Source organism: Saccostrea echinata, unplaced genomic scaffold (genome assembly GCF_033153115.1).
Source record: "Saccostrea echinata isolate AGI-Se365-2 ecotype Australia unplaced genomic scaffold, CSIRO_AGI_Sech_v1 ptg000001l, whole genome shotgun sequence".
NCBI classification, from domain to species: domain Eukaryota; kingdom Metazoa; phylum Mollusca; class Bivalvia; order Ostreida; family Ostreidae; genus Saccostrea; species Saccostrea echinata.
Genome location: NW_026889750.1, coordinates 15,264,242 through 15,290,891, shown reverse-complemented (window position 1 = coordinate 15,290,891; position 26,650 = coordinate 15,264,242). Strand labels below are relative to the sequence as shown.

Sequence of the window (26,650 nt, the reverse complement as noted above, 5' to 3'; positions counted from 1 at the left end):
TATTATGGCATTATACAACAAAATGTATGTTCAAACTTAAAAATTGCAAACTTGCAAATCTGAATTTTACCTTAAGCCATCGGATGCTGTATATGCTACAAATAACAGCAATATGTTTTGATTAGGGCTGGGACGATGTATCGAGATATCGATAATATCGATTCTGTTTGAGGATGATACGCTTATCGATACATATGAAGAAATATCGCACCAAAAACAATTCAGACCTATTTTTCTATGTTTACTTAACATTTTGGGATTAATATATAAAATAAATATGCTAAATATAAGTATGAAATAATAAAAATTAAAGTTGCATAATGAGTCAAAACCATGTGTTTCTTTTAAGAAAATTGTATCACAAAACAAAATATTTCTGTGAAATATGAATATAGCGAAGTTTTGACAACTCAACTGCACTGTAAAGCAAGAAAAAAAACTGCATGATATAAGTGCCGGAAAAACGAATGTTGTATCTATCGCTTTGTTTTTATCGTCAATGTCAAGGTCACGCGTCCTTTATTTTTAGCGTGAAACTAAACAACATTGAATTGGGGCAAGCAGAAGTAAGGAATAAGTTATGATCATCTTTTTTGAAGATTGTGTCAAAATTCTCAGTCATCCGATATATATATCTATGGAATTGAAACCATGGTAAATTCTTCAATTTTTCAGCGCATGCGTACAATAAAGAGGAAGAAGTGAAGCAATATTTTTGTGATGGGTTATACAAAGATTTTTTTTACTTTTATTTTTCTCCATTAAATAAGATTTTTTAGGTTCTGAAACCTGTAATTTTCTGAAACCTAGTATCTTCAAGAACTGAACAAAATTTGCATGTGTCATGCAAAAATTCTTCTGTTCTCAATTTTCCCGTTTGTCCGTCACAGTGTCACTTTAACACAGTTTGTGTAAAATAATTTTGTTTTTAATCAGATATACAACTTCTTTGAAAAAATTATTTGTGAAGAAATATTTTGTTCATTTCAATACCCAAAAAAAAAAAAAAGAATTTATAACCAATTCAACATATCGTGCAGGTGCGAATCCAGAAATTTTTTGCAAAAGGGGAGGGGGGGGGTCCACTCCAGTCAAAAAAAATCCTTACCCAAAAATTTCTTGACAATCAAAAAATGAAATAGGTAAATCCAATTTCCCAAACGTGAAAAACGCCTTTTTCGTGGTGGTGATGGTGGGGCCCACGTTTTCGGGGGGGGGGGGGCACAGTCATTTCTTATTTGCTTCAGTATATTCTTTTTATAACTGAAAATTCCGGGGGGGGGGGGGTCTGGACCCCCTCCCCCTCTAGATCCGCGCCTGTCGTGATACATATCGTATCATGGCTCAAATACATGTATGGTGATAGGTATCGAATATAGAAAAGGTTGTATCTCCCCAGCCCTAGTTTAGACTGTTAGATGGCGTCATGAATTATATTTGAGCAAATGAAAGTATATATATATATATAATATATAATAATTATATATATATATATATATATATATATATATATATATATATATATATATATATATATATATATATATATATATTTACATGTATGTACAATTTATATGTCCTTTATCCTAAAATCAAGGAAAAAACACCTGATTTGTAAGAGTTCGTCAGCTTCAATGCAGCCCCCATGCTCCCCTGTCCTCTACCCCCCCCCCCCCCCCCCCCCCCGTTATGAAATTCCTGGATCTGTCACTGCGGAATCCTACTTATACTCACAATTCACATTCTGGGGATGAAATTCTTCAAAATCACATTTCAGTCTTTAATATTTTTAACATTTCAGTCAATGAAGGTGAGTTTGATCTACCCTACCATTACTGGAATGATTCCTAAACTTCATAAAATACATTGCTGGATCCAGCAAATGCTCTACGAAGTCCCTATCTTTACTCCAACTGCAGTAAAGGAGAAACTACAGACGTACTGTACTACAACATATTCTAGAAGTGGTATAAGTCAAAATTGAATTTTCAAAAACTCCCAAAATCTTTTAGAAAATTTGAAATCACCAAATTTTTCAAAGGTTCGGTAAATAATTCGTTATTATATCATGTATAAAAATTACAAGTAAAAATGTTTTAAAAATTGCTTTAAATTAAGTTTTAACTGTTGTTTGTTATGTTTCAAATCAATATTCAATTCTTGTCAGATAATTATTAATTCATGATTAATTAAAATTAGTTTACAATATAAGTACTCCCCAACATGGGACTGTGTAAGATATGAACGCAAATCGGTAAGATTTTCCGTATAATAATTACAGTGGCAAAAGTGATGAATAAAAAAAAAGAGAAAATTTCGTAAAACTAGTTAAAATTGTTTTGAATATGCTACAGCTGCGAATGACACTTTGCATTTATTGTGTTGTCCATCACCCGCGCCCAACGTGCAGCATAGTCTGCAGAAATCATCAGCATCATCACGTGACACAGATCCAGAATATAAGCACGTGGTTCATCTAGAGATCTGAATATAAATAGGCCTACAACAATACATTTTTATCATGTATCACAGATCTTCATAACGATGAATCAATTTCATGAACAATTGCGCTGAATTTTTGATATTTATTTTGCAATTTTTGCTTTTTCAAAATAAAAATGTTCACTCTTTCAGCTTTGAATATCTCGCGCTTTCCTTGAATGCTTACATGTGAATTGCAAAATTTTTTTGCGGCCGAGGATTTGATGCTTTGCATCAATTTCACTTGTACAACCATTCTTCACGATAAATTAAAAACTAGGCTTTTCATATCATAGACAAGTGCTTCTTTAATAAAAACTGATCTCGGAAAATTTCATATCTTGTGATTAGGGCATCAACAAAATAACTTTGCTAAAAATCACTCTGATTCTACGTACAAGTACTCTGAAGTTGATATTAAAGGGAAGCTGGAGTTCCTCATTGACAACATCTATGTAATCTTTGGAAACCAGGTCTTCCAACAAACTGATGTGATTAGGGCATCAACAAAATAACTTTGCTAAAAAAAAAAAACATATATATATATATATATATATATATATATATATATATATATATATATATATATATATATATATATATATATATACGAGGGGTGATCAAAAGTTCGCGCACTAATTGAATTACTCCCTTAATAGAAATAAAATGAGGTTTCAGTGTTCATTATTTTTTAAAGTAGTCCTCTCCGATTTTAATGCACATCTGCCATTGTTCTGCTCATGCGGGAATCACGTGATCCAGGCGGTCACTTGACATACTCCGTAGCGGTCTGTTCACAGAAGCTAAATGATTTTTTTCGAGTCTTATATTTCTTACCATGCAAGTTATTTTTTATAACAAAAACAGTCCATCTGTCAGAAATGGCCAAATCACGGCAATAGGATGGGTGGATAAGGATATCTCTTCCCAGTATTAGCATGGTGATCATCACAAGCCGAGTCATCTGTCTCGGGAGCGTCGTTTATCCAATGTGGATAAAGTATGGACGCCTTCTTTTTATTATATCTCATACGTTTAATGTCTAAAGTAAACGATATTTTAGGAATTTAATAATTATATTATTGTTAAGATATTCAACTGTTTTTCTAATTGTAACTTGGCGATGCTTCTTAACAAATTGCTCAACTTAGGACACATCTTTTCCCCGGCTTGCTTTCGCTGGGCAACAGATCAAACATCAATTTTAACCATCTCCCTGCCTTCACTAAAACAATCAATCCAATTAATAAGTGATCCTCTGACAAGTCTTTTGTCTTGTAAACCTGGTACAAATTATCATATTTTACTGTAAAGGAATTTCCAAGATATACGAAATATATATGACGTCACAAACACGGAGCAAAACATTATATAACACCTGCTATTTATAGAACATGTGTATATTTATATGTGTGCCAAATTTCATTCTGATCTGAATTGTGGTTTTGTAAATATAGAGATAGTTCGCAAACTTTTTGATCACCTCATATATATATATTAATCAGAATTAATTCAAAAACTTCTACATGAGAAGAAGAAATAAACTTCTAGTCTTGCTGTGGCCTTCAACTCGGCATTCAGATATATCGACGCGACGTTTTATCGATTAACAATAGTTACTTCCATTCATATGTCGACTAGCTCGGTATATTCCATTGAACTCGAAATAAAAGACGACAGAGTCCGCCACATCTGTTTCATATTTTGATGTTTTACTGACTGTAAGATAATAGGACAAACTATATAACGACTAAACTGTATGACAAACGAGATGACCACCTTTTCCATCGTCAACTTTCTTTATTTTTGTAATAATATTCTGCTATCACTTGCAAATGGTGTTTATGTCTCCCAACTTATTCGATACTCAAGAGCATGGTCTGATTACGATCAACAGATAAACCGAGGCAGGCTACTGACAGATAAATTGATGTAAGAGGGATTTCAGCAACTTCGTTTAAGGACATACGCAACGTAGTTTTGAACTTTATTTTCATATTCCCTGAAAAATTTAATAGTTACAATAATTGAGGGACCTTTGTATAATTTAATGAGTATGGTAATGTTATACACCTTTTCAAATTCAAAGTTTGGATTTATATCTGCTAACGCTTTTTTCCTTGATTTTTTCTTTAAAAAAATACAAGGATTTTCATCATTTGTTCAAAACTCCTGGAAATGTATGCTGAATTTTTGTCTACGAACATGTGATGGTATAATGATTTTAAACGTAGAATATCTCAAAAAATTATCAGTGGGAAAGGTAAATTGTAAAGTACATGTACGTTGTGTATGTCCTTAAAGTCAGCATTTTGTAAATTCTATGGTAGTTATCATGAATATTGTCAACAAATACGAGGGTTATTCAAAAAATACGTAGACAATATCGCTCTTCACGATATTATTTTTACAATATTTATGATGAACACATTTTCAAGTGCAAAAACATATATTTTGTCGCTGTGTAAAGTTTCATTCCATTTGATTAAATGGAACTCATGTTAAATAATTTTAAATTCAACACGGTTTGTCCCCACGGAGCATTCTTAACTATATTCTCTATTGAGAAGTTGATGGCTCGTTTTAATACTCCCCATCAACTTCTCTACGAAAGGCCTAATAAAAGCAGTTCAGAAATTGACTAAATGAAGAACCAAAACCGGGTCCCACTTCGATCGGTGTTTTAGGATTGATGCATTATCATAGGCATATTTTGGATGCACAGATGTTGTTTTGCAATGGAAATGCGATTAAAAATGCCGATTCTGCTGACTTAAAAAACATTCATCACGGTAGAACACTTACTTGCGATATCTGTGTCACCGGATTCCTTCATTCATTCAAAACTGCGTTTGACCTCTAAAAAAGTCTAAAACTATTTCTCCGGATAACTATTTTACACTGAAACATTTAATACAATTTATCCGGATAAAAAGTTTTAGACTTTCTTAGAGGTCAACCGGGTTCAAACGCAGTTTTGAATGAATGAAGGAATCCGGTGACACAGATATCGCAAGTAAGTGTTCTACCGTGATGAATGTTTTTTAAGTCAGCAGAATCGGCATTTTTAATCGCATTTCCATTGCAAAACAACATCTGTGCATCCAAAATATGCCTATGATAATGCATCAATCCTAAAACACCGATCGAAGTGGGACCCGGTTTTGGTTCTTCATTTAGTCAATTTCTGAACTGCTTTTATTAGGCCTTTCGTAGAGAAGTTGAGGGGGAGTATTAAAACGAGCCATCAACTTCTCAATAGAGAATATCTTAACTACATTGTAACGTCAAAAGCAACGTCATGAAAGTAACTCACAATTACTCTCCCTAGTCATTTCTCACACGGTTTGTAGCGCCTTATTAACTCATTAAAAAGGTATCCAAAATACGTTACATATAGTTTACTAACAATTGTTTGAGTAGCATAAGTTAGTTTTTCAGTGTTTTCAAATTCTTTATTGCGTAACTCTGCTTTAAAAGTTACACAACAATGAAGCCGCATATCACTTTCCATGACGTTACTGTCTTAAATTTTGACCAGATTTTTAATGAAAATTTGTTTCCTCACAGACTGTACATCGTCCGATTCAAAGTCTCTACCACTCAAACAATGTCTTACCATTAATATACAATTCACGACTCACTTCTGATATATTTCCTGGTTTCTCCAGCATTTTCAGTGTTTGTTTGGAGGTTTCCTGAGTGCCAAACATAATTATATCGCTACTCGCTGCTCCGTGACGTTCTCTAACGTCACCTTTTGTCGCTTTTTTCAAAGTTGACTACCTGTCTTCTGAAATTGATTTCTCTCTATTGAAGCAATGTAATACATTACAATTTGGTATTTAAAATCATAAAACAAAAGTATATTTAATATTTAAATCATATTTCGTTTAAGCCCCATCTGTTATAAATATAGCTGTAGACATAATTAAGTGTATTGTTAGAGAATTACTGAATTTTGACCGTGCTCCGTGACCCTATTTTCGCAGGTTTAAATTTTAAATAACTTGGATATATATCATGATATAGTTGAATTTTTAAAATCAAATTACTTGAATTTTTTGTTAAAGTATGTCTACCAAATTTTGTTATAATATGACTTTAAGGAGGTTGGATCCTGCCATCAAAAGTAATGAGAATTTTTTATCAAGTATATTTTTAGAATTTATACACATAGCTTAATTAAAAATCAAAACAAAAAATGGGGGTCAATGTGCGTCTTTTGGCGCTACAGAGCATTTAGTTTGACCTTTTTGCACTGTATATATGTCTTACACATAAATCAATTTTTAAAGTTTTTCCTCCAATATTTTTTATTCAAATAAATTATGGGAACAAACACAGTCTTATTTCATCTTGAATAGACACATTAAAATTTGTGACAACGAAATTTTTTTTTTCAAATTACTCCGCATGTTCAATTATTTGACCTTTTTGCACTCAAAAAATTTCATTTTTCTGGCATTAAAAATTTAACAAGCAAAAATATCATTTGAAAGTAATGACATTTTACTGAATTTAAGAAGAATGGTTAAAAGTATCTTATATATTCAGAAAATAAAATAAAAAGTGGGGGTCTGTGATTTTAATTTTTAGACATTACTAAGATAGTGCTAATTTTAAGCTTAAAATAAGGATTTTTTTTTCTTGATTTTCACAATATATTTGCTATATTTATCATATATGATGATAGAATTCATGACAGTTTATCTAATATATAATTTAGGACCAGTATAAAACAATTCACTGCACAAAATAACTCTGTGTGTAGACTGCATGTAAAAATAGGAATCCATACTTAACATACTTTAAATACTTCGAAAGAGAAAAAATGATCATTTTCTTCTAAAAAACCTTCCGCCACAAAATATAGTTCCTCACTTAATGCTTTTGGTATGGAATTTAATCATGGAGTTTTAACTGAATATAGTTTAATTGGCATTGTGGAATCCAAAATTATTGTAAGAATTAAAACTTTATGCAGATTTTTTGAAATATAGGTTAAGATATAAATCTGCTCGAAAGCTCAGGAGCGAACCACGTTAAAATCATTTAATTTCTATAAAATAATTGATTCTGATTGGATAAAAAATTCTTTTGATAACTGCATCAATAGAATTTGGAGTTCGCTTGCACTTAGCAGCCGGAACTACTTTGCCTGTCTTTACATGTATATTTCCCGCTTCCATATTACTTTGTGAAAGAAAACTCTATTTTCCTGAATTTCAAAACTCGTCCGTTACGTTCCTGAGTTATTTTCTACTTTCGTTTCTTTTCGAATTATCCCCCTTTGCTAAACAAATCAGATCGTCTGCAAATGACAACAATGCAGTTGCGGGAAAAAAATGAAAGAAATCATCATACGTATGTTAAATGTTTGTGTTTGAGATAACTGGTATGAACAATAGAACTGTGAAGAAATGTTTTTATGCTACCAAAGCGGGGAAATGCCGTTAGTCTGTTAATTCTTAGGAAACGAATGCATGAGAAAAACGACGCTGAGCGAGGACGGATATTCTTTCAAAGTTAAACAGTCGGCAACAGACTCTTCTGAAGCATGTTGTTTTATGCCTGGACATGTTGTGATACGTATATATATGTTCGATTTGAAATTCAGATGAAGAGATGCGCATATGAAACCGAAAATTTCTGTGACCTAGAAAGAGTTGTTAAGGTTATATTTGAGTAGCTTCCCTTTACATTTACGAACCTAAAGATATCAGCTTACTGGGGGAATATAAACATTGGGATATAGCAAAAATTAATACAACAGGTAAGTTTTTGTGTTAAAACTGTTTTTGTTAGAATAATAGTATTGACACGACAATATTTGAAAACGTTGTTTGTTAGTTATACTCGGCGTCTGAAAATTTAGACAACTAAGCTAGGCCTAGCCTATATGTTGAACAGTCATTCGATCGTTCTCAAGTTAAATCTCATCATTGAAAGATAAATATTAAATGATAAGAAATAAATCTTATAATTTTTTCTTTCATCGATGTATCATAGAAAGCTTATACGTAAAATTTCATCAATCCAATGCGCATAGATCTGTACATTCAGCCATTTTGAATTTCAGCAACGTTGTTGTGATGTATTCCTACGCAGTCTTCGATACTTAAATTAAATATTAAAGTGAAAGAAAGTTTCATTTTATTATTTTAAAATCATAATTAAATGATAAGAAATGAAAGTAATATTAATAATACGCGCATTGATGACGTTTTCCGTCCAAATTTTTGTTTGATACTTCGGTCAAAGAAAAAAATATTACATTCATTTCTTAATAAAAATATTATGACAAAAGTCTACGAACTTATTAAATGACCCTCGTATAACCTTTCATTTGATCGTATTTTCTGACATATTTCATACCAATTGCTAGGCCTTTGTTTCTATGCTTTATGATGGCATATTTCTGCTCGTGTGCAAGTTATTTTTCTGTCAAATATGTCGACATGCAAGATAAATATGTTGACATGCAAGAAAGTTATGTCAACATGCAGCATAACTTTGTTGACATGCAAGAAAAATTGCAATCAAATAAAAATTATAAAAAATCTTCAAAAATCTCAAATATCGCCCACATATGACATCCAACATGCTAGATGCTACTTATTTATGTCAACATGCAACTTACTTATGTTAACATGCGAGATAAATATGTTGATATGCAACTTATCTATGTCAACATGCAACTTGGTTATGTTGACATGCAAGATAAATATGTTGACATGCAACTTATTTATGTCGACATGCAACTTATTTATGTCGACATGCAACTTAGTTATGTTTACATGCAACTTATTTATGTTGACATGCAATTTAGTTATGTTGACATGCGAGATAAATATGTTGACATGCAACTTAGTTATGTAAACTTGCAACTTAGTTATGTTGGCATGCAAGATGAATATGTTGACATGCAACTTATTTATGTAAACATGCAACATATATATGTCAACATGCAACTTATTTATGATGGATGCTGTTTGTTTGAAAGACGGTATAGTTTAATCAAAATCTGTGATTGCTTAACCTCTGAACGTTCATCTTTTCTCTACACAACTGACAAGGTAAAACTTTGTTTTAGATCTGTTAAAAAACTGATATTGGATGTAATGAAGGTCTTCTGGTTGATTAATCTGGTCTTTTGTATAATCCTAACTGATAATAATACTTGGTGTCAATTTCTCTTTTGGTCAGAGTGTCCAATTCTTAAATAATATGTGTACTTCATGTAGCTATTATTTGATCAAACATAGTACTTTTGGTACTTCACTATCTTACATAAGTTTAATTGAATTGCAAATTGTTAATATAATAAACTCTTACAAGCCAAATCGTGGTGTATTTATAGAATGATTTAGTTTGATGTACATTTACACATGTAGAAAGCAAAACAAAAATTCATTGTGTATAAAGTATTTTTTTCCGTTTTTTTTCTGCGACAAAAATACTATGGGTGAAAATATGTATAAACCTGCTCTGGCTCAACGTCTGGTTGTGGACGGACTACCCTCAGTAGGAATGGAATGATTGCTGTTTATTACCACTTTGCTTATACTATTCAGGAAATCATTGGATTTCTTGCCAGCAGACATAACATTGCTCTTAGTGCGAGACAAATTCATCGAGTTTTAAGGGAAATGAATCTGACGAGACGAAACAACCAGCCACATTTGGAGGACATTGTAACGGCTATTCTACGTGAACTTTCAGGCTCGGGCTTTAGAGGAATGAGGAAAGTTTTGGACGCAGAAGGTGTAATAAGGCGTAGACAACGTCGTCTTCAACGTAGAAGGTACGTTAACGAAGGGCCTAATTTTTGTGTTCATCTAGATGGCTGGGACAAGTTAAAACCATTCGGAATTTCCATTCATGGCTGTGTAGATTGCTTTTCAAGACGTATTCTCTGGCTCAGAGCTTGCAATTCTAACAAAAACCCTGAGTATATATCCAGATTTTATATAGATTATATCAAAGAAATAAACGGGGTTCCTGTAGTCGTATACGCAGACGGGTACCGAGATCTCCATAGTTCAAGATTTGCAATACGCTTTGCGATGGAATCACCGGGATCCTTTGCAAGGACTATCAAGTTTTAGGTATGGATCGTCATATAGAAATACAAGAATAGAGCGATTTTGGCGGTGTTTAAGAGAAATGTGTGGTAATTTTTGGATAAATTACTTTAAGGAAATGGATAATTTAGATGTTTTTGACACATCCGACAAAGTTCTCCTGGAGTGTGCTAGGTATTGTTTCTTACCAATTATCACCAGAGAATTGAACAGAGTTATACAGCATTGGAATGAAGAAACCGCAATGCAGATTGTCCGTCTGGAAAACCAGATGTTACGCATTTTCAGCCCGAAATTTACCAAACAAGAGATTACAAAATGCCTGTACCTGATAATCTGAATGGCATAGAACAAGACTATTGTGCCTACTCTCCTACAAATGGCACATGTCAATGGAATTTGAAATAATTGGTACTCAAATAAGAATGGAAAACGGTTTGAATTATCCATCAAACACAGTAGAAGAAGCAACAGAACTCTTTATACGAATAACAGACTATGTAGATCGCTTATAAATTACATGTATCTACATATATTTACTTGACTCTTGTCGTTTTAAGGAGATACCTTTTTCTTATGTTCCGAATATTGTTTGATAAAGGAATGAGAAATTGTATAGATCTTTGCGAGGCTTTGTGTATTTAATTGCAAATGCGTATTACTAGTAAAGTAAATAGTACATAATACTAGTAATTGTTGATTATTTTTAAAATCTGTTTTAAACGTCAAGGTAAAAAATCATAATAAATTCAAAAAAATGTTATGAATACTGTTGAGGTAAGAGTACAAAGGCGTATTTTCCTATGGATTAAGCAATGCATTTGGTCAGCAATTTTATTAGATAACTAGGTCAAACTTTTAATTCAAGGTAAAAAATTAAAAAAAGAACTGTTCTTTTTTAATGAAGTTGTCATAGGTAATGCAATTGTAAATAATAAAAGCTCTAGATCTATTCTCCCTCATTCAGAACATACCTACTTAACATTAAAAAGTACATTGTTACAATTTTGGTCACATTTTATATTCCCATTTGTATTGTTTAAAATATTAAATTAATCTACTGCGCTTTATATCTTTTATTCTTAAACTGTTTCATGTAGAACATTACTGAATTCATGAATACAACTAGACATCATTGAAATGGTGACCATCTCAAAGGGCCCCGCTCAAATACTGGACAATCAGATGAAAAGCATTTCAGAGAATTTTGCTTTGACCTTGACATATAACTTGGAAATTGTCCAGCTGGCATAAAACTTTTATTTCAGTCTCATTACCACTTACCAAAACCATTTATTTTATGGTTCTGAACAAGATTAAGCAAATGAAAAATATTATTCAAGGTCACTGCACACCCTTTGACCACAGACACTCTGTGGGTGAAGTATGAACCAGACTGGACCAAGGGGAGAAAAGATGTGCTCCGGACAAAGATTTTTCATATACAATTCTGCTATGACCTTTACCTTAAACCTTGAAACATAGTTCAAGGTCACTTACACACCCTTTAAAAGAGACCTCGAACGGACAGATGGACGGACGGACACACTAATTACTATAGGTCGCCCGCAGAGAGAGGCCCTAAAAACGTTTTATAGTCTACGGTCACGTTTCTGAATCGCCAGGGTATTTTATCTAAGGAAATGCAATTTATACTTTGTTGTCCATCTCATAAGAAAATAATTTAAACTGTAACATCTGCTTGAATAAATTTTCGATCATTAAAATCAACTTCAATTTTACCGACAGAAAAAAAACCCAGAACCGTGCTTCATTGCACGTGTCTTGGGTAGTAACGAATCTGCACGCACGCACAAAAATGTTCAAAGTTGTGTATCACATAATTTCTTATGCATTTAAAATCATTTAATTCAAAATTTTATCAATTTGAAAATCGATCATATTTTAAAAAGTATATATCCAAAATGAAATCACAAAGCGATCATATTCACTGTAAACATTTTCGCCATTCCTGGGTCTTCAGGCACTTACGTCGATTTGTGATTTCATTTTTGGATATTTATTTTTTTTAAATTATATATATATATATATATATATATATATATATATATATATATATATATATATATATATATATATATATATTAGGGATGGCAACCGATTACCGATTACAAAATTGCCAATCGGTTAACCGCAAGACGTTCCGACCCATTAACCGGTTTTTTATTCTCACGTAAGATTTATTAATACACAAATAGCTAGAAAAGTCATTGGTAATATTCCTTCTATGTTTAATCGAACAATTATGAATTTCATTTCGATTTTTAAAAAAAATATGAAACGTCTGATATATCAAGAACATAAAAAAAACATAAAAAAAAAAAACTTTTCAAGTCGTATGTCGCATCCTGTACTGTCGCTATTATCAGAACGATTGATAAATTCCATATTCTAGTTGAAATTGAAAATCTCATTTCATTGACAATTACAGAGTATACCCAGTACGCTAGGTAAGATACGCATTGAAAGCAGATTTACTATAATAACATTTACAGTACCCGAAAGTGATTTCATTATTTTCCACGCATTAAGAAATTAAGGATAGGCTGAGCACTGACGCGCTGTTTAAACAGTAATTAACATTTCACAGACTTACCAATTACCAAAATGATATCAACCAGGAGAACCCTAATTATCTTCAAATTACTTTAATTTGTTTCTTCGAAAATTCAAACCCTAGCATCAAGGATAAGAGTTTATTTATTCGTCTTTTCAAATAATTTGAAATAAAATTTTGAAATTGCGTTAAATAATACACATTTTAATTTGTAATCGATTACCATCGTTCCGACCGAGTAATCGGTTAACCGGTTACCAATTGCCATACCTAATATATATATATATATATATATATATATATATATATATATATATATATATATATATATATATATATATATATATATATATATATACGTATACATTCTTTGACTTTTCTATAGGAACATTATTTCCTACAATGTACAATCACATTTTAAAACATTCAAATATTACTTCTTATTGAACATAATTGGTAGTTCACAAGCTAGAAAGCTCACTCACTCAGTAGTTGGATTGATTGTTTATTTGTATGTCGTTTTACATCCTGTTTAAGAATTTTTCACTAAAATAGAGACGTCACCATATAATGGTCAACAATATTTTCAACATTTTTTTTCTAAAGAGATTTCAGGCTGTCTTTACTGCAATTGTCAATCTACATTACCATCCATTGTGGTATACTGATCCCGATTTGTTTTCACAGGATTTAAGTTTGTGTGATAACTGGATATCAAAAAGTTTCAAAGTAGAGTGTCCATGAGCTCATCAATGCTAATTATCAAAACACTACTTCTAGAAAATCAAAACATTTAAGTTAAATTAACCATTCAAAGTATTTTTTGAAATAAAATTTTGAAATATATATATATATATATATATATATATATATATATATATATATATATATATATATATATATATATATATATATATATATATAGATAGATAGATAGATAGATAGATAGATAGATAGATAAAGATAATTTTATTTTCCAATTTTGGGCCCAGAAGGCATACAAGCTTAATACAATGAAAAGATAGAAAGTTGTGAATGAAAGGTTACATACACACAAATAAACACACACACACACATATACATGCATATACCGGTATATGATATAATCCATAAAAGTAACTTTAGGTGCAGCAGTTGGGGTTATCAAACTGCAATTGACATGGGTCATAAACCTGTATTAACAATATATACCACGGTAGACAGACACCTCGGCCCAACGACACCTCGGCCCGTCGCGCTTGACACCTCGGCCCTGACAGGTCGGCCCAAAATTATTGACACCTCGGCCCATACTAAAGACACCTCGGCCCAAGGAATTTTTTTTTTAGAATAATTATCTGTATTCACTATGGTAATATAAATGTATGTATGTTTATAATGACGATATGTATACGATAAACGGGCAAATAATTTCAGAATTTTTGAACGAACGACAGCATAGATGTCAGCTGCTGTATTTATTGAGTGGGAGATAGGAGATCTATTTATTTATTTATTTTGTTGCTTATGAAAATGCAACTTTATTCATTTCGTAATATTTAGAATTCTTTTACTTAAAAATCACTTTGTAGTAGGGGCGTATTGTACACTTAACTATATATAATAATTATATTTATAAACCAGTGCACAGTAGCATATGTCCTTAGGTATTCTGTCCTGATCAATAAGATGTCTTAATTGATTCTTTTTTTTTTAATTTATAAACTCAACTTAACCTTACACAGATATAGAAGTTACGTTAACCTGATAGATCTTTGCGTAATATTAGAGCATAATGGATATATTTCCCTAAACCAACCAAGGAAGATATGTGGTTTGTACCCAACAATTGGATTAATTAGCCTGCTCGTAATTAACTCCTCATTGTCACCACCCCATATGACACACGCTTGAGACTTCGAAGGATGCGCTGCGTCTTCTTGTTTGTTTAACGATTAGCACAATGTGATAGACAATTTTTTTTTTTAATTACCGTCAACTTACTCTCGGAAGATTATTCAATTATTTTCTTTTTTATTTCATGGATATATATAATAATATAATCCATCGCATATAGTCCCTATAATAATAAAATACTTAAGAAAATATCAAATAAATATGTTTAAAATAATACATTTTTGTTTGTGCCGAAGTGTCTTTTACGTGAGCCGAGGTGTCTCAAATCTTGGGCCGACCCGTTGGGGCCGAGGTGTCAATGGGCCGAGATGTCGTTGGGCCGAGGTGTCGTTGGGCCGAAGTGTCTGACATTCTATACCACAATACAAACATTTTATGTTAACAGTACATACAATTAAGTAAAATACATACCATACAGTCTGTATATATAAGTATTCAAAATTATCATTTTTGTAAACACATGGCATTATGCCTTTTTTTTTTGAAAGCTTTGATAAGATATTCACTTAGCTTTATAATAATTAGTTTGTCTTCATTAGACATTGACCATATAAATTTGTCTTTTTTTGTTAATAATCTGAAATTTTTGTTTAGCAATGAGATATCCTGAAAAAATGTATTTTTCTCCTCATTATATAATGGACATTCAGTAAGAAAGTGATATTCATCTTCTATACAATTTTGATTACATACTAAACATATTCTTTTGTTTCTCTCTAAAGGAATTCATATCTACCTTTTTCAATTCTTAGGTCATGAGCACTTATTCTAAATCTACATATAGATTTTCTTTTTTCATGAGATTTGATATACTTATAGTTTTCCATTGAAAAATTGTCTTTAAACATAAAATAAGTGGTAAGTTTTCCTGAGTTAAGTCCTTCTTCATGTTTCAGTGTCCAATATTGTAAAAAATGTTTTTTCAAATGGATTTTAACTTGTTTTTTGAAAAATGTGTTTTTGTATTTTTTACATTCTGATAATGAGATGTTAATTTTTTAAAAATGAAATAAATTACATTTTTGTACCAGCAGTTAACATTGCCTAGACTAAGGTTAATATTTTCTGTATATGCATCATGTAACAGGGAGGATTCTGGACTTGATTCCAACCTATGCCAGTATAATAAGATGTTTTGAATTATTGAGAAATTCATAGGGTATCTTCCCAATTCAGAAATTATTGCAATATTAGTACTTTTTTTCCCAGTTTCTAATAGATATCATATTTACAAACTTTGATATATAAGCTTTCTACCTCCCACTGTCATATAAATGTTTGTCCTTTTCCTTTATGCGTGATGTAAGGGTTCCCCAAATTTCGCAGCCATATAATACAATAGGTTTTAACATCAGATCAAAAAGATGTAAAAATGTTTTGATGGGGATATATATATATATATATATATATATATATATATATATATATATATATATATATATATATATATATATATATATATATATAGAATAGAATAGAATAGGATTTATTACCAAATCAGGGCCCAAAGGGCATAAATATATGTATAATTACAGATAAGATAACAGACAGAATACAACATATAATGAAGAGCAATTCTTCCCATTTAGTACATTGGTGGTGTTTTAAGTTTCACATGTAGACATAGGTTGTCTTGATTTAAGATATATCTGTACTCTTAATTGATACAACTTAATGTGCAATGATGTGCATTACTATTACTAATATTATACATATAACTGAACACATAAAAAAAAAATGTCTGATACATCAACAAGAGGCAGCAAGAGTCGGTGCTAAAGGATATACAGAAATCCACTTCTGCCTCATGTAGAATAAACAGATACATAATCTATGGAAAAGAGTATTTAAAATAATAATAATAATAATAACAATAACAATAATATAATAATAATAATAATTAAAAAAAAAAAAAAAAGTATGTTGAATGGCATGTGTAAATTATATTAAACTGCAATGGACAGCAAGAGTCAGTGCTGAAGGATAGTATTATTATTTTAATTAATCCACTTCTGCTCAATGCAGAGTATACAACAACACATGCATATTAACAACATAACATACTGTAGTATAAGTATTAAATCAAAGTACATGCAAGTAAAGTCAAGATCAACATGTGACTTTGAATTTGTCTAACTACACATGACTTATAAATTCACACAAATTGCATAGCACATCAACATCTTCACAGTTCATTAGCCATAAAAATTGGTTACTTTTAGACATACTATTAAAAAGATGAGATCTCAGAGATATTGTGGAGAGTAAATTAATTCTTGATAGACTATGGCATGGACAACCCAAAAGAAAATGTACTTCATCTTCTACCTCTTTTAATTTACAATTGGGGCATATTCTCTCTTCTCTTGGTATACCATTATGTCGACCTTTTTCAATCATCAGATTGTGAGAAGAGATTCGAAATTTTGTTAAAATCTTCCTTTTCTCAAATTTTCTTAAGATTAATAAATAAGGTTCTAGCCCAAAGTTTTGTTTGATTGTGCAGTAAGTGTCTAACTTCCCACAAGTACTTAATTGTTCCTTCTTTTGATACCACTTTTCAAGAAAATATGAATTAAGAATGCGTTTACAATGATATTTAAAGGCTGATGTAGATGATTTCAGATGAGGCATTAACTGAGGAAGAAGTTGTTTGAATATATCAATAGAACCAAACCATGATAATTTGTTTTTGTTGAAATTGGATATTGAGGCAGTGTATGCAGCTTTTAATAGAGGATATGTGTCATCCAAATTCTCTAACCTATGCCAGTAATTCAAAATATGCTGAACAATACTGAAACTCATAGGGTGTCTACCTAATTCAGAAAGAACAGCAAATTTTGTACTTTTGTTATTTACGCCTAATAAAAATCTACAAAACTTGTAATGTAATTTGTCACAAAGTGATTTAGCATATAATTCATCCAGTGCAACAGGTCCATTTCTAAATCGTGCCGTAGTGGTGTTAAGTGCCAGTGTCGCATAATTTACGTTCCGGATACTTCGCGTTCCGGCCGGAACCTTAAAATCATAATATTGGTTCCGGATTTTACTGTAAGTTTGGTTCCGGCCATGGCTGCAATCTTCGAATCGCGCTATCTCTCAATTATTATCTATCATTCTACACTGAACCATAGAAGTAGTTTTTTCCTTGAGGATTAAGCATGGCGCAGCGGCATGCCATTTTCATGTGGCGCAATGTTCTTTTTATAAGGCGTCATGCCTTTTTTGTACAGCCATTTTTAAAAATAAATGAATAAATAGCTCAAGTAAAGATCGTGAAATACGCTTTCTGATACATATTCATCGAATAAAATTTCGTCGCATGAAAGGCTTTGTTTATCTAATGCATACAAATTAAGTCCCTTTGTTTATTTAGTGCATGTCAGGTGTGGATTTCTCGCTTGAATGCACACAGACCCGGTATTTACAGGGTAAAGAGGATAGAAGATAAACTAGACTGAGATTACACAAGCCTAAAAAGAAGCACAATGTCAAAGATAAATTTGATCAGTAAATTTAAATTTTATAATCTGATAAAGTAAAGAATTAAATACAAAATGGTATATGTATTTACAGAGATGCGCATTCTCTGTTTAAATGATATTACAAGTGTCGCAAATTCCACAATGTCGAACCTCGAATACATGGCTTCCATTCCTCATAGATATTATCACTCCAGGAAAATATGATTTATATTCCATTAGAAATAAACAAACATAAAAAATATAATTCACTGATGAATATAGTTATATAGTTTTTGTGATAAATTAACAATGGATATTTCATGAATATGTGGTTTATTCTGCAATGAAACAAACATGAAAACATAACGATATGGTTTATTCCCTTTGAATAAACAAACACAAGTAATTAATGAAAATTATGTTGTTGTTGTTTTTCAAAGACCGTAGGAAGGGAAAAAAAAAACAAGGTTGAAATATGAAAAGTAAAGACCAGCAATGTTGATTGTAAAAAAAAGCAGTGAGATAAACTGAATTAGCTCAAATATTTTAGTAAAATCAAGGTTTTAGCAAATCTTAAATGTTTTTTTTTTATGTTTTAAATTCCTTGAAATGCACTTTTCTGTTACGTCGATGCATGTCCTACCCACCCACCACTTAAGATATTTGGGAAATACCTTTTATTCCTTGGTGTTTTTTATACATGAAACACAATAAGAAAATGACAATTTTTATGACACTTCAGGCCCGTAGGAAGCAATTTCAGTTTGGGGGGGGGGGGGGGGGGACACAGCCATACATTTTCAGCTAGGGGGCACTATTAACTACCAAAAATTCCTTGACAAGCAAAAAACATTTTTATTGAGGGGGCACAAGCATATATTAGCTTTGTTTTCAATAGTATTATATAGTACTATATATATCGGCAAAATTATTGGGGGGGGGGGGGCACCCCCCCCCCCGTGCCCCCCCCCCCCCCCCCGGTTCCTACGACCATGCACTTTAAAACTTTATCGTTTTATACATACCATTATGTTTAATGAATATCAAAATTTGTGGAGAAAAAAATTCAAATATATACATGTAGGCAGAAGTCAAGCTGCAATAATGTAACACCCCTCCATTTTTTTTAAATCTCAGCCCCCTTCCCCAAATTTAAAAAAAGGAGGAGGTTATAACACCTCCAAAAATTAAAAAAAGTGTTAGTTAATGATCTGAGCCCCCCCCCCCCCAAAAAAAAATGGAGGAGTTTAAATTATAGCATCTGCAAAAATGTAAAATTGTTAATTCATTTTTTTATCATATGCAAATTAAAAACAATTATTATTCCAGGTTACAATTTCTGAGAATAATATCAAACATTTTTGTTTCCTGTTCATTGTATTCCACCTTATAAAAAGATAATAATAAAGTATTTTCAAACATTTTTGTAACTAAGTTGTTTCTGTTCCACTTTATAACGAAGATAAAGTAGCCTGGAACCATAATTATGGTCATAATTAACGTTCCGGGTTACAATTGCTGAGAGTATTTTCAAATATTTTTGTTACTAGGTTCTTTCTTTTCCACTTTATTACGAAGATAAAGTAACCCGGAAAAAAAATTATGGTCATAATTAACATTCCTGGTTACAATTGCTAAGAGTATTTTCAAATATTTTTGTCACTAGGTTGTTTCTTTTCCACTTTATAATGAAGATAAAGTAGCCCGGAACTAAAATTATGGTCATAATTAACGTTCCGGGTTACAATTGCTGTGTATTTTCAAACATTTTTTGTTACTAGGCTGTTTTTTTTCTCACTTTATTACGAAGATAAAGTAGCCCGGAACCAAAATTATGGTCATAATTAACGTTCCGGGTTACAATTGCTATGTATTTTCAAACATCTTTTGTTTCTAAGTTGTTGTTTTTCCACTTTATTACGAAGATAAAGTAGCCCGGAACCAAAATTATGGTCATAATTAACGTTCCGGGTTACAATTGCTGAGAGTATTTTCAAAGAATTTTCTTGCTAGGTTGTTTCTTTTCCACTTTGTTACAAATATAAAGTAGCCCGGAACTAAAATTATGTTTATAATAAACGTTCCGGGTTACAATTGCTATGTATTTTCAAACATCTTTTGTCACTAGGCTGTTTTTTTTTTTTTTTGGTTCACTTTATTACGAAGATAAAGTAGCCCGGAACCAAAATTATGGTCATAATTAACGTTCCGGGTTACAATTGCTGAGAGTATTTTCAAAGAATTTTCTTGCTAGGTTGTTTCTTTTCCACTTTGTTACAAAGATAAAGTAGCCCGGAACTAAAATTATGTTTATAATTAATGTTCCGGGTTACAATTGCTATGTATTTTCAAACATCTTTTGTTTCTCAGTTGTTGTTTTTCCACTTTATTACGAAGATAAAGTAGCCCGGAACCAAAATTATGGTCATAATTAACGTTCCGGGTTACAATTGCTGAGAGCATTTTCAAATATTTTTGTTACTAGGTTGTTTCTTTTCCACTTTATAACGAAGATAAAGTAGCCCGGAATTAAAATTATGGTCATAATTAACGTTCCGGGTTACAATTGCTGTGTATTTTCAAACATTTTTTGTTACTAGGCTGTTTTTTTTTTCCTCACTTTATTACGAAGATAAAGTAGCCCGGAACCAAAATTATGGTCATAATTAACGTTCCGGGTTACAATTGCTATGTATTTTCAAACATCTTTTGTTTCTCAGTTGTTGTTTTTCCACTTTATTACGAAGATAAAGTAGCCCGGAACCAAAATTATGGTCATAATTAACGTTCCGGGTTACAATTGCTGAGAGCATTTTCAAATATTTTTCTTACTAGGTTTTTTCTTTTCCACTTTATAATGAAGATAAAGTAGCCCGGAATTAAAATTATGGTCATAATTAACGTTCCGGGTTACAATTGCTGTGTATTTTCAAACATTTTTTGTTACTAGGCTGTTTTTTTTCCTCACTTTATTACGAAGATAAAGTAGCCCGGAACCAAAATTATGGTCATAATTAACGTTCCGGGTTACAATTGCTATGTATTTTCAAACATCTTTTGTCATTAGGCTGTTTTTTTTTTCACTTTATTACGAAGATAAAGTAGCCCGGAACCAAAATTATGGTCATAATTAACGTTCCGGGTTACAATTGCTGAGAGTATTTTCAAAGAATTTTCTTGCTAGGTTGTTTCTTTTCCACTTTGTTACAAAGATAAAGTAGCCCGGAACTAAAATTATGTTTATAATTAACGTTCCGGGTTACAATTGCTATGTAATTTCAAACATGTTTTGTTCCTAGGCTGTTTTTTTTTCACACTTTATTACGAAGATAAAGTAGCCCGGAACCAAAAATATGGACATAATTAACGTTCCGGGTTACAATTGCTGAGAGTATTTTCAAATATTTTTGTTACTAGGTTGTTTCTTTTCCACTTTATTACAAAGATAAAGTAGCCCAGAACTAAAATTATGGTCATAATTAACGTTCCGGGTTACAATTGCTATGTATTTTCAAACATCTTTTGTTACTAGGTTGTTTATTTTCCACTTTATTACGAAGATACAGTAGCCCGGAACCATAAATAATGTTCCGGGTTACAATTTCTGATATTATACTTTCATGTATGTAAATTAGTTGAAACTGAGTCTTCGAGAAACATTTGTTAAAAAATCACGATTACCCGCTGAAGGTGTATTTCTTGTGTATTTCTCTAGGATACCAACAATTTGACCTTGACCTTTATGGAGGGGAATTACCGCCAAAAGTCTAACTATCTTGCTTTTATTCTTATTCTACCTACTTCTTTATTCTTTGTTATTATTGTAACTATATGTCACTTTATTGTTTTCATATTCGTCTTTACTATATTTCACCTTAAACTTTTTTCATTCTTCATTTTGTCCTTACTTCTATGTTGCTTTATTCTTGTAAATTCGTTCTTCTTTCTTTTAAATTGATACAGTTTCTGTAATAAATAATTATGATCATCTCTATTACAAATGTAAATTCAGTCACGCAAACCATGAATCGCATTCAACGAAGACGAATACAAGTAGTGTGAATTTAATGCGGCATTATAACGCTAGGTGGCAGGGTGTTCGCTGCGAGTATTGGTAAAATTAGGTACGCAAACCCGAGCCGAGGTTATTCGAGATTTTTCAATTTTCTGCCTTAATACTTTATCAATCGAACCCAAATTTTCAAGTTATGATAGTTATACTAGGTTTATTTGTATACGCGGTAAAATTGCCCTGAAATGCTCAATATTTTAGATTTTCTCGAAGAAAATTATTTGATTTCTAAGTTTTTGGAAGGCAGTATCAAGCTGACATTTTTAGTGGGTTTTTTTTGACAAAAACTTATAAATTTATAAATTATTCTGATGCTAAACATTATATTTTAACTATTTATAAGCATTTCTTCTTCCAAATGTGCTTTTGTTGCTTTAAATAACACGTTTTAAGAAAATCTGGGTCATTAAAACCAGCCCAATGATGAAAACGTCAAAATAATTGTGTATTTTCTGTCACCTGAAAAAAATAAGTAACTCTTTTCAAGTTATTTGTTGGATGATTGAATTTAGTTTTATTGATTTATAAAAATATTTAATATTTTGATAATTACTAGTATATCCTTATAAATTGAGTTGTTTTTCAGGACCCCTATATATTCTTCCACTGAACTGACATTTCTTTATTTCAGGATAATAACTGTTCATGCGCAGTCGCTTGATTCTGGGGACCGCGGGGCTTGTCTGGTTTTCGGCCAACCCATAATGCTCTGCAAAGTAGTGCGGAACGTCATGGGTAGGCGTGGCCGGAACCAGGCTAGACCGGGCATACTAGAAATTTCCCCCGGATTTTATGAAAATATGTATCAATTTTTTTTGTATAGAAATAGCACTTTTCAATAAAGAAATAAATATCTCTAGTAAGCACACAGTGTTTGACATCAGAATAACTCAAAAAATTATTTTGTCAATGTCTCGTTTGGCAAAAAATACGTAAAATGTCGGCTTGATATTGCCTACCCATCTTAGCAAATTGGAAATCAAAAATCGCCAAAAATAATCTAAAATATTATTATTTTCAAAATATAAATACAAGAATATAAGTATTGGCAATTTTTACAGCGAATACAGATAAAACTTAGAGACGTAGCATTGTTTTTGAAAGGGGCAGCCAGAGAAAAAAAAATAACTTACCTAAAAATCTTGACAAGCAAAAAAAAAAAAAACAAAACAAAACAAAACAAACAAACAAAACAAACAAAAAAAAAAAAAACAACAACAACAACAACAAACAAAAAAAAGAGAAAAATTCTTCAAACTCGAAAATTCTATTTGGGGTGAGGGGGGTCCAACTTCTTTCAGTACCAAATTTTACTCATACGTCACTACGTACATGGCCCTTATTTGACTAAACTACAACAAAAAGTGGGAGGGGGTCAGCCAGACTTTCATTGAATATTTTCAGTAGTAAAAAGTTATGACTAGAAAAATGTTTAGTGGCCAGCCCCCCCCCCCCCCCCCCCCCCCCCGCTACCGGTGTCATATAGTGAGACTTTCCCCATAGTGAGTCTTAGCCCCGGAAGTCTGGCGTCTGGCTATATAGTGAGACTTCCCTTCGGGGGGGGGGGGCAATGGCTATATAGTGAGCCTTCCGCCCTAAACGACCATAGTGGGACTTCCCCTTCCGTGTTTGATCAGTTTCGATTTTATTTACATCGACGATGTATATATTGCATATTTAGGTAATGATCTTATATATAAAAAAAAGATGAATAGTTTCAAATGAATCAATATAAAAGTGCGCATTAAAAATTTATCGTGCACAGCAGATTATAGTGTTGTTCCGAGACGATTCTTACCAAAAGAAAAAAGACATAATTAGTTTAACAGTAAAGAGGTCAATACCCGTAGAAACGTACAGTTTACCTATGTTTACCTGCATGGTTAAGAAGTTTTAATTATAAAAATCACTATTAAAATGTTTTAATTATTTATTCATATATTTATTTATTCATTCATATAGGACGGATAACTTTTATCCAAGCACTGAAAACGTTAGAATAAAACATTGTTTTACAATAAAAAAAAATATTCGGAAACTAAATTAAAGGGGGAAGTTTAGCTATGAAGGGGGAAGACTGATTATATAGTGAGACTTTCCCCTGGAGAAGTCTCACTATATAGCTAGTCTTCCGGGGGAAGTCTTACCATCTAGGTAGCCTTCAGGGGGAACGACACCGGGTACATGTCTGAACCTATAACATACATATTTGAAAATTTGGGTTCGATTGATAAAGTATTAAGGCAGAAAACTGAAAAATCTCGAATAACCTCGGCTCGGGTTTGCGTACCTAATTTTACCAATACTCGCAGCGAACACCCTGCCACCTAGCGTTATAATGCCGCATTAAATTCACACTACTTGTATTCGTCTTCGTTGAATGCGATTCATGGTTTGCGTGACTGAATTTACATTTGTAATAGAGATGATCATTATTATTTATTACAGAAACTGTATCAATTTAAAAGAAAGAAGAACGAATTTACAAGAATAAAGCAACATAGAAGTAAGGACAAAATGAAGAATGAAAAAAGTTTAAGGTGAAATATAGTAAAGACGAATATGAAAACAATAAAGTGACATACAGTTACAATAATAACAAAGAATAAAGAAGTAGGCAGAATAAGAATAAAAGCAAGATAAATAGACTTTTGGCGGTAATTCCTTTCCATAGACCTTGGAGTTTGAACTATTGAAAAAAATTAACTTTAACCTTGGCCATAACTTTTGACATTTGATGCTAGGGCTTTTATATTTCACATGTATATTTCATGTGACGGGTCCTTTCCCTGAGTATCATTGATTTTGACCCTTTGACCCACTTTTTAAAATCTCTAACCTTGGCCATATATAACTTTTGAACGGTTGGTTCTTGGGCTTTCATATATCACAGGTATTTTCATTGATACAAGTCCTTTTTTGGAAAACAACATTTTGATCTCTTGACCTTGACCTTAGAGTTTAACTTGCACTTTAGAACTTTACCCTGCACAAAAGAGGTAAAGTTTTTACCATATGCATCAGTGTTTCACAAACGCATTTTGTTTTTTATTACTTCTCACTTTACCTAATGTGTTTACGTTAAAGCGTTTGAACTTTTTTTAACTATTAATCTAAAACAATTCCAGTATTTAATGTGAACATGTAACCCTGTCTTTGACACATAATCTTTCAATTTTAGTCTTAAAAGTTTATTATTATTTATGAATTGTTTAGACATATATCTTATCGCATTTTAACAATAACAAACAATGCCAAATAATACATAATGGCATTGTATGGTAGTTTTTATAGATTACACAATCGTCATATATAATGATTTCATGGAGAATTACCATATCATATAAGAAAAATTTTCTCTCAACTTAAAAGCATAATGGATATATGTCCCAAAGTTACAGAGATCATGGACGTTGTGAGCACTTAATAATTGTACAAATTTGTGGGAAAAAAAACAACAACAAAAACCACCACTTCTGTCAGTAATACTTCTTGACATATTTCCAAAGAAGCTTTTCAAAATGCAGGTCGTCAATCCCCCCCCCCCACCCCCTTTTGAAATATTTCTAGATCCACGCATGTTCACTTTAACACATTCTATACATTCCACTCTCCCTAAGTATCTTATTGTGTCGACCTGTCTCATAATCAAGATTATAAGATGAAAGCCTAATTCGACGAACTTGAAATGGAGCTGTGCAGTTTTAAACTGACGAGAACTACTCGCCGCATTTTCGTTTCAAGTGGGGAGGGGGATATTTTCCATTTTCCACAGCATTCTATAGCGGAAAACATGTTTTAACAGAATTACAGAGTAATCTCTTCTTTCCAAATAATTTTTGTTTTGAAATTTCGTCTATTTATATATATCATTCAGATATGCCTTTTGAAAATTGAGGTAGGTGACAAAACAGTTCTGAATACATGGTATATAAATCTCGGCGTTCGACATTTTAGCGGGGGAAAATGGACGTTTTATAGCGAAAAATGTAACATTTAAGCGGAAATTAAAATACATATGGACATTCAACAAATTGTTAATTAAAATATAATTAAATCTATGCCT

At 31.8% G+C, this 26,650-nt stretch overlaps 1 pseudogene; it reads left to right on the top strand.

Annotated features, from left to right (window-relative positions):
• Positions 1-9,945: 9,945 nt before the first annotated feature.
• Positions 9,946-11,083, top strand: LOC133190213 (uncharacterized; annotated as a pseudogene).
• Positions 11,084-26,650: the final 15,567 nt, after the last annotated feature.